This window comes from Natator depressus, chromosome 3, assembly GCF_965152275.1.
Source record: "Natator depressus isolate rNatDep1 chromosome 3, rNatDep2.hap1, whole genome shotgun sequence".
Classification (NCBI taxonomy): domain Eukaryota; kingdom Metazoa; phylum Chordata; order Testudines; family Cheloniidae; genus Natator; species Natator depressus.
Genome location: NC_134236.1, coordinates 36,485,325 through 36,496,147, shown reverse-complemented (window position 1 = coordinate 36,496,147; position 10,823 = coordinate 36,485,325). Strand labels below are relative to the sequence as shown.

Here is a 10,823-nt window from a genome sequence, read left to right as displayed (position 1 = left end):
CATTTCTTGTTTTTCTTTGTCTGCCAGATTTCCATCACTGTCAGATAACCATACAGAATACAATCCTGCAAAGTACCATATTTCCTGAGAGGTGCTGCTGAATATTCATGACCTTTCAGGAGACACTCAGCACTTTGTAAGGTTGAGTCTGCAGTTGGATATAAGACAGGGTCTAGCTGAGATCTGGGATTTCCGTCTTTTCCCTCCATTTATTTTTGAACAGCTGAGTAGGATAACTTGATCCAAACATTTTCTTCTAGCTATCTACTGAAAACTGATTCTTTGGGAATCTGTCTTTCTTAGGTCCTTGTATGGCCCAGTCACCATAGTATCTGAGCACCTCACCATCTTTAATGTAGATATCCTCATGAGAGGTAGGGCAGTGCTATTATACCTATTTTACAGATAGAGAACTGAAGCACGGAGAGACTAAAGCCCAGATCCACAAAGATATTTAGGTTCCTAACTTCCATTGATTCCACTGACTTGCCCAAGTTCATACAGGAGATCTGTGTCTGAGCAGGAATTAAATCCCAGAGTCTAGGTTAGTACTCTAAGCACTGGGATGTCCTTCCTCTTTAGGAACTGAGGAACTAAAGAGATCTCTAGAATCAGTAGCTCACTTAAAGTTGGTGAACTACTTCTTCATTTTATCACATCATCTGGAGCCTGGTCTTCATGTAAGCATCTGCTCTCTTGGCCTGCCTGAGGTGGGACTAAGGCTTACCATCTTCTTTAACGCAATCCATCCAACTCTTCCTCAGCTTTCCTCGGGGTTTCTTTCTTACCACCTTCCCTGCATGCTTTCTTCCCCAGGTCCTCTTCATTCATTCGTCCTCTGTGTGTCCAAACCAGCGAAACCACACTTCTTGAATATTGTCACACACATTATGTCACAGACATCCTAATGCTTTGATTCTGAAATCTGCCCCTTCCTGAAACTTTTTTTTATTACACAAAGACATCTCATCTCAAACACCTGTAGGCATTGAATCTGCCGTCTCTATACTGCGCAGGCTTCTGCACTGTACAGCATTGCGGGAGGTGCACTACTCTTCTATACAGCTGGGCTTTCCATCTCAGTGGTATATGCTTGTAGTACACAATAGCTGTGAGGCTACTCCACACTGGTCCAGCACTCCTCAGCACTGCATCTCACATTCAGGCTCACCATGTTCTGTAATCCAGCTGCCATAGTACTTGAACAGACCAGTCTGGTTTAGTCATACTCCATTAATCTCTCTATATAGTTGGTGATCTAGACAAAAGAGTTTGTGACAGGATTAGCATACTGTAAGCCATCATTATGGTATAGTCAATCGATGAAAATGTGCATGTCAAATGTTCACTGTTAAACTGCAGTTAAACTGGTACAGAATCAGTGCCAATCAACCAATAATCAAAAGGCAGTGGATTTTCCTCCTAGTTTACTCTCCTCAAAGACAGGCCCATGCAAGAGGAGAATATCAGGCTCATGGTCTCTTGTGAACCGAGGATCCTTCAGTGGAAAAGGAAAGCTTACCTTTTGGGTGGACATACCAATATAGGGAGCACATGACAAAATGAATATTTATTTAATGTCAGTTTTAGGTGGGAAAACTATTTATTTAATCTGTGAGTCATCCAATGGTGAGTTTCACTTCAGCCCTCTGAAAACCTTCAGTGTGAATGCTGCTCATTTCAGTGGCAGTAAGATGATAAAGCAAATCCACTGGCTATTTGCTGGTGGGTTATTTTTTTAATAGCATTTATCTTAGCTATAGTAACATCTGGATATAGCTGTAACATATCCATTACAGCAATTACTTTAAATGCCAGAAATAGCCCAGAGCAGAGAACCCTTAATTTATATTCTACAATATATTGGAATACATGTTCATTTTATGGAAAAATCCAATATGTATTTTAGATGATTAGCACATTTATTAACACTTTTTAACCTATTTTTCTCTCTGAACAGATTCAATCTTACCCCAAATAAGCCGACACATTAGTTATGAAATACTGCGAAGCTGTGTTTCCCTAGCTATTTAACACAATTCTCTGCAGCTTCCTTTTGCAAGACTAGAACTGGCCTTCCAGGAAAGGACTGGAGAGGGATTCTGGGAGATGTAGTTCCCTGTAAGGGACGGATGGGAAAGGCAGGTCCAGAGCACATGGCCAAGATAAATCATGTGGCTGGCAGACTATAGGGGAAGCTTGTGGCTCAGTTTGCAGAGAGACCTGAAGGGAGCTGGAGTAATGGCAACACGCCTGTGGATTGAGAGGTGAGGCCAGAAGTAAAGGTCTGAGCAGTATAGCACTGGAGGCCAGTGTTGGGCCAGTACAAGGGCTCTAGGCTGAAGACTTCTTAATGAAGGAGGGAGAAATCTCCCTTTCAACCTTGCATTATCAGGGTAAGAAATCATTTAGCCTGGCATGGACAAAGGACTGCTGACTGAGTCTGGGGAGGACAAAAGATTATGGTGTTACACTCTCATGTTAACAGGAGGTCATAGCCTGGGAAGGGCAACAAGGAAAAGGTGAGGCAAGAAGCAGAGGCGTGGGCAATATATAACCTTGATGAACATCAGATTAATAGCAACAAAATGGTTTTGACTAAGGCTTCAAAACACTTCTCTGCCCACCGGGACTACTTGTATCTTGCCCGGATTAAGTTTCAGGAATCTTTTTCATCCAAATGCTCATTTTGTTTGAGCACCTGAAGAGCTGGGTGATGGGGCTGTAGAGGGATATTCTCTACTTAATGCTGGCTGTGAAGTCCATGGCTTGTTATGACTTCCCAAAAAGACTATAACCTATGCATTGAATCAGGTGAAAGAAATGGGACTGAGTCTTGTGGGATTTCACAGGTGAGTGGTTGTCCATCAAGTCCTCTGAGATATGTTTGTGAGAAAGGATGTAAGCTTGCTTACATCCAAATCCATCCACTCCTACTAGGTCTTTGTACCTTTACGGGTGACTGTGTCTAATAGTTTCAAGTCAGTCCTGCTCACCAGACCTCACTGTTCATTTTTCCTTTCTTTAAATTAAAAGGTTTTTGTTTATTACTTTTGTTTGTTTGTTTTTTAAATTAAAGCCCTCCTGTGTTTATATTTTGGGAGCTTTTATAATGGTGGGCTTGCATCTGAAACAAGGGATAATACCCACTGCATAATTTTTAATATGCTGGGGAAAATCCTGCTACGCAATCTACTCCTGAAGATCACATTGCTTCAGAAACCTTTAGAAACGTGAGATGTGGTTGGTAACACTGATTTGAAACAAATAGAGGGGCACGTGTTCTCACAGCAGCTGTTGGGAAGTTTGCAGTGCTGGTGAAAATGCAGTGGCTAATACATTGTTCAAGTTCTTACTGATTATGAGAATATTTTAACAATATGTGGAATCCTAACATTGCTAGTGTCGATATTCCAACACAGATAATTAAGGTGATGCCAAAAATATGAAATAGAGTACTCAGTTTCTTGCTTTTCAGAGGGTTTGATACCTAGATTAGAAACAGCAGACTTTACTACGTGAGGAAGAGTTCTTTGTCAGGAGAATATAGATGAAAGTATTTTATTTTTCTCCAACTTGATTTTAAATATTCTAAACCAGTTGTGGCACCCAGTACAATCAGAATGAGTCACCAGCTTACACGGTGCTCCCTAAAACAAAGCAATCAGTTAAAGCAGTGTATACTATATTGTAGTCTGAGGCGTAGCTTTATTTTTTTGAGCACAACAATGATGTAGTGAGAATCTGAATCCAGTTGTCATCTTGTTTTGAGGAAATGTGAGTGAAACTGAGAAGAGGCCATAGAGAATGACTTCAAATGTGGATGTCAGTGCAATGAATGATCCAGCAAAGCAGACTCAATTCAGGATAGTAATAGATTGACCCGTTTGTTGACCTGGTTTTGGAAAAAAAAAGGCTGTCAGACACCTATAAAACAGGCAGCAATTGGTTGTTCCATACAAAATGAGAAGCAGAAGTGACTTTATCTTAACATCTTAGATAGTTTTCATCATCAGTAGCTTCCCTTCTTTAATTTTCTCTGATCTATCAGTGAGAATTCAAAAACACAGGAAAGTGAGATACCACATCTTCTAAATTGCTACGATGCAGTAATAGCTTCAGAGATTAGACATAGCAGAGAAACTGCCATGGAAATAAAAAAGCAGAAACTGACAGAAAATTAGGTGAGCTTACAGCAAGAAGTTCTTGGTATTATAAATGAGCTAAATGGAAAACAAGGTTGAAAGATCATTGGATTGGAACCAATGAATGACGAGATTGAAAAAGAATAGGTGGAGAATGAAAATATTTTGATGTAGAAGAACAGTAATTTCAGGAGCCTGTACACACACATGAAAGAACAATGACAATATCTTGCATGAAAAGATATTAGTCACATTGCTTGGATACTATGGTGAGGAAGGTAGTATAAGAACACAGATTACTAGTGTAAAGGCTGACTTTCAGACTGTAAGGCATTGAAAAAACGGAGGGGCACATGATTTTAACGCTAATGGAGAATAGATTCCAGAAAAGAGAGATGAAAAGCATACTTGCAAGAAATAATTGAGATATTAAGTCAGGGGAAACATTTGGATCTGTGTAGAACCACAACTGTAGCACTTAAAATGATGGTTTACTGAAAATTACCAAAAAAAAAATTGTTTCCCATCTGAATTGAGAGATCTGTGTGAGCACGTAAACTGATTGTCATCACCAAGTAGGCAGTTGTGAGAACCGGAAGATAAGAGTTCCAATAACATACAATTGACTGAAGTGAAAACAAGAGTCTGAAATATCCATTGAATTAAATGAAAGAAATTCAGTGTAGAACAAGAAAAAAGAATCAGGTGGCTAGAAAAGCTGAGTTATGAGAGAAGGTTAGATTAGCTAAATAGCTGTATGAGGAGGTGGGGTAATTGTAAGAGAACATCAGAATGGCCGTACTGGGTCAGACCAAAGGTCTTTCTAGCCCTGTATCCTGCCTTCTAACCTTTGGCTAATGCCAGGTGCCCCAGAGGGAATGAACAGAACAGGTAATCATCAAGTGATCCATTCCCAGCTTCTGGCAAACAGAGGCTAGGGACAGCATCCCTGCCCGTCCTGGCTAATAGCCATTGATGGACCTATCCTCCATGAATTTATCTTGTTATTTTTTGAACCCTGTTATAGTCTTGGCCTTCACAACATCCCCTAGCAAAGAGTTCCACCGGGAACAAAGGGAATAGATTTGATAATCTACAAATACTTGCAGGAGGGAGAATTATTTTAGCTTGGTGCAGGGGTTCAACATCATTAGTAGGAATAACTATCTGATAGCGCAGTAGTATCTGGAAACTGTGGAGTAGTCTCTCAGAGGGAATGGTGAAGCCCCATTGTTAGGCACATTTCAAACTAGATTACCAAAAAACAAAACAATAATTGCAGGGAACAATTCTGCATTTGCAGGGAGATGGATTGGATGATCTAATTCTTCTTTCCCATCTACAGCTTGTATGATTTGATGAGCTATCCTGAGTGAAGCAAATGAAACTAGGAAATACAGAAGAATAAGTGTCAACAGCCAGGAGTGAGCCAGAAGAGGAATGTACTAATGATGCTGCTAATTCTCATGGGAGCTTTGGCTTCTGCTGCTATTGTGCCACTACTATTTAATAACTATAACAAGGAAACTTTGGTGTTTGACATTTATGAAAAATAATGGTCTCTAGATTCAGGTCCAAGTGTCTGACATAAAAATAAACATTTCCTCAATGTAGTTAATAGGAATAAGTACAGGCATGGGTTCTGTAATGATGTCAGTACTGGGTGGTAGCAGTGGAGACTATTAATCAACAGATCAGCCTGGTTAGTCAAGAGCAGCCTTTCAGTGAGAGTAAATAAAACCGGGGCTGTGTTTAGCATCTACATAAAACGACACAGGAAACACAAAAGAAAGAGATGGGCATGAATCTGAACACACCTCAATTTGGGGCTGATGTGTATAGCTCAGGCTCATCTCTAAAAAAACCATGTCTACTAGCTTTTAAACTCAATTGCTTTCATTCAGATTGTTGTTTTGCAGGTGAACTTATTCTTATGCTTTTGCCTTAATTAAACAATATCAAAATTGTCACATGGCTAAATTAACTGAATATTATTTGGGTAACTTGCCAACTTCCATGGGGCATGTGCCTGTTTTCTCACTTGCATTTACAAAATACATATTGATCCAGTAATTATTAATAAAATATGGACAGGGAAGCTTTTTTATTTCTAAACTTTCACTTCACATAGCACCTTAGGAATTAATGGCAGGAATTGGGATCTCACTGTGGTGCACTTTTGGAGAATAGGCACATGTAAAGATAGTGGTGTGTCTTCTGGAACAGAGTAATAAATATAGAAGGCAATAGGAATGGTGCCTGAACGAGGATTGTAGAACTAGACCCATCTTTACCCCCTTTTGATCTTCAAAGTGCTTTAAATGTTAATTGATCCTCAGTTACACTACCTATGTTGAACAGATGAGGGAAACTGAGGCAGTGAAGGCAAAACAATTAGAAATAGCCACTCCATATTTGGGTTCCCTGAGGCAGAAGGACCTACTACTTCCCCTTTTCTCTGTTCAAGAAGCAGGGCAGTATCACTACTGAGCTCTTGAGAGAGCTCCAGGAATAGGACCTATTGCCCTGCCTGCCAGCTCATCGTGGTCACTGTGGGGTGTGGCCTGCTGACCAGGAGATGTGTCCATACAAATTGACCATTCTGTACACTTGTGTCTGCAATACATGTTAGCTGCAGAAACACTGTACTCCTTGCCAAATGTGCACAGCAGGATGGTCCATGTATTTGACCATGGGTGAATTTGCTTTATCATCTTCCCTCCCCCACTCAAACATAACACCCTTCCAAAGGGTAGGATTTCACATGCAGGTTTGAAGATCTGAGGCCACTAGAATTCCTAGATAGAAGAGGCCATGTAAAATACTGTCAGCATGCTACACTCACAACGCCATCGATATCAGTGAGAGCTGTGCTGTGGATAGAGGAGCTAAAGATGGAAGTAGAGCCTGGTGTTCGGGAGGTTCAAACCCGACCTCTCTGTAATATTGGCTTCTGTGTGAATTTTCTTATTTCATTTGAGTTACAAATAAATGTAATATGACGGTAAAATTGTTTGAACCTTCACAGGCAATGGATGGATTTCAATGTATGCAGGATTGGGCTAATATTATTTCCCAATACATGATACAAAATATCTCTTCTGAATTAGACCATTTAAGAAAAAGTGGTGTCTGAAACCATGAAAGCAGTGATCTGTGCTTCTAAAATCATACCTTTTACAAATATTTATTTTTCTTTTAAATTGGCACATTTTAAATTGGTCACTTTTAGGTTGACGAGCTGGTATCCACTACACCCTGAAAGCTTCTGGAACCCACATTGCTTATTGGGGGGGGAAAAGGCCAATACATAAGCTGACTTTCCTTCAGAAGCTAACAGTAGCCTGTTTGGGCACCAGTTATGGGAGGATCTTAAGGCAATTCTCTGGACCACCAATAGGTGGGTCAAAGAGTTGCCTCTGTTATCTGCACCAGGACTCAGCAGGTTTGAAACCCTGACAGGTAGGGAAGAAACATCCGAACCAGACAGGTTCCTAATTTCATGTATTGTAGTAACTAAACTAAATAGCTTAACAAAAAGCATATATTGGAAATACATGTAGGCAAATTAAATGAAAGTGGGTTAATATCAAATTAATCTAATTCTTCATTTGTTTCAGTTTTTGAAGATAGTGGCCTGATTGGGTCCTCTTCCGGAGTTTTAGTGAATCAGAATGTGGTACACCCCCTCTGAAGACATTTTAATTACCTAGTGGAGTTTGATTAAGTCATCTTCATGCAAACAAAAAAAGCATGGTGTGAAATTCCATGGATCCAAAAATATAGCCAATCAACAGGCCTGTCAGTATTCTGAGACTTTTGAGGTCATGGAATGGTCTACAGGTATTATTTCCAACATTGCACAAAAGTCCCAGCTCAAAGATAGCTTTAAAAAAATGCAAACTGAAATATTAATTTCATACATTCAGTCCCTTGGCCCCCCACCCCCAACACACACACACAGAGGAACAGGTCATAATTCCTTGACTGTTCTTGTTCTACAGATAGATGCTTATAATTTCCTTTTTATATTTTGTTGTTCAGCATTTCAGCTCTGAATAGCATTTCTAACCCACAAAATTTGGGCAAAAGGTTAGACTTTAACCCAGTCAGAGCAAAAAGTCTTTTCCTCCTAAAATCACACTCTCTTGGGGGTTCAGTTTTCATATACAGGCCCACCTACCTCACAACTTTTTGCTCTTAGACCAGGAAATTCTTTGCTACTCTTCAGCCCAGAAGAAATGTTAATAACAAAGTTTTAAACACTTGCAAAGTGGTGTCAAACTTCATACTAGTTAAGATTAATTAACCGGTGAGCACTGTCCCCTCTAAGCTGTGTGCATGGGTGTGCGCACACAGGTCCTAAACCCCACGTACGCGGCAAAACACTGCACGCACAAAAATTTGCACACAAGAAATTTTTTGCACACATGGCCTGTCAAAAACGAGAGGGAACATTGCTGGTGAGCTGTTACTGGGGAAAAAGTAGGGCTAAATGAATGAGTCTTTACATTCTATGATAAAATACTGAATGAAAGATTAAGCTGTGGACCATGCTAGAGTAGGAGGAGCTCAGAGAAGTAATTTGTGCTGACTCCACTAAAATTCTCACAGTGAAGTCACAAGCCCATCGCCCTGTGTTAGATTGCAAGCATGCCATGCCCTCCCCATGCCTCTCCCACTTTTGAAAGGCTAGTGGAGCAGGCTTGTGCATTTGATCCCCAGCTCAATTTTTACCTAGACCCCGTGCAGAGATATATATGGCTAGGAGAAAACTCCAGGAGCCCTCTCCCTTCTCCCCTCCCCCTTTTCCCCCGGTATGCACTCATGAGCAGATGTCGCAGGATGCTTGGTGTCTCGGTATTCCTAATAAAGGGTTAAGTTGTGGCCAGCTCTTATGCAATTGTGAAGAGATGTGGGGAGATAGGACTGTTATGTCTTGCATGACCCATATAATGCTGCTGCTCTGCATCATATCCTCAGGGTCGTTCAGGGATAGCTACTGAATTGGCTCCTCAGCAGCAATTCATAGAAGGACCAGGAACTTATCTAGTGGTCAATGCTGGGCTTAGAGGGGAATGTGACCCAAATATTACAAAATTCCTAGCTGTCCAAACAAAAGGGACCTCAAAGAATAGCAGGTAGTTTGATTTAACACACTGTAAAATGGTTGCTGTGTTTCCCCACAGCAACCAGATAGGTGGTTATCTTTGGGTGGTGGATTAAGGGCCTGATCCAAGACCCACTGAAGTCAGTGGACCCATTGATTTCACTGGCCTTTGAATCAGGCACAAAGTAATCCTTTCTAGAACTTCTTCATCACTGACCAGAATATATAGTGCCCAGCAGCTTCCATTTCCTCAGTGGGAGCTGCCAAGTATGGAAATTGGATATATATTCAATAAGTACAGGATTGGGTCTTTTAAAGTTAATGGCCAATTTTTCATTGCATTAAATGTGTCTAGGAATGACCTTTATACTTATGAAGAGCTTTGGGATGAATGAAGCTATACCCTTCTGTGTGAGGTAACAAAACAGAACAGAATCGTTAGACACAGAAAAGACCTGTTTGTTTGACACTGTTCCAGTTATAACTAATAGTTTCGAAACCTTCTAGAGTAAAGCAATATTTGTAATTTTAACTCTACAGCTTATGAACTTGTCTGTCCATCAACTTCAACCTTTCTAGCTGACATCTTGTATCCTGGGAAGCACTGAAGTACCAAATATGCCCCAGCATTTTTTGATTCCCTTGAAGCAACCTTTTGTTAACAGAAATGCCTCCTATCCACGGATACTCTCCCCAAACTGCTCTTAGGCCACAGTGCATATGACAGAGTCCTGGTGTGCCAGTCACTGAATTTCCTTGCCATTCGAATGCAAATAGTTGTTTATTATAAAGGGAAGTTTGCCATTGCTGAGCATGTTGCCACACAGTATCTATGTAGTCAGCATATCTCTACCCCAAATACTGAATTTACAAACAGGCTAAAAATGAATGCCTTGCATCAGCTTTAATTTTTTTTAATGCAGTGACCCATTCTACTGCTGTGTAATAACAGGTCCCAGTGTGACAATTAAAATAAATCACCCAACAGAATATGCCATTAGATGCATTCATGCCTCATCAGTAACTGAATTGTCTTATATGATATATCTCAAGAAAAGGTTTATAACTTTAGCCTGGTCTCCCCAAAGCACAAAATGATTAATAACAGGCATCCCATATTCTGGAATACTGTGAGAATGAAACAGCTGAAATCAAATAAAAAACTCTTATTTATTGGTTGACAGGCTATTTTATTCTTAATTAAACACCAGTGTGCGGGTAATTTTCATACAGGAATAATTAATCTAAAATGGAACCGGCTAAGTCATCTGACACTGTTTCAGCTGTCACAGCTCCTAGCACTTCTGTCATGAACAAACTAAAATGTACAAAAAATGAATTAAAATATGCATACTGCTAACTCAAATCACATACTGATTTTTACTCCATCTGAAGACCTGGCTCACATTTTCTTTGAGCATAATCCATCAAGTGAAGCCAGCAGCATTTTTATGCATGATCCTCAGAGATGCATATGGAATCCCACAGACTATATGCTAAAGTGTATGGGCAATCTAGAATGTGAAACTGAATTTTATAGGTACGGTAGATTGGTAATTAAGAGTTTG

The 10,823-nt window shown here is 40.2% G+C and overlaps 1 long non-coding RNA gene across 1 annotated transcript in view; it reads right to left on the bottom strand.

Annotated features, from left to right (window-relative positions):
• Positions 1-764: 764 nt before the first annotated feature.
• Positions 765-10,823, bottom strand: part of LOC141983819 (uncharacterized) — a 134,493-nt gene continuing 124,434 nt past the window's right edge. The window contains exon 3 of the long non-coding RNA XR_012638528.1: positions 765-1,258. This is a non-coding gene — a long non-coding RNA (uncharacterized LOC141983819). The remainder of the gene's footprint in view (positions 1,259-10,823) is intronic.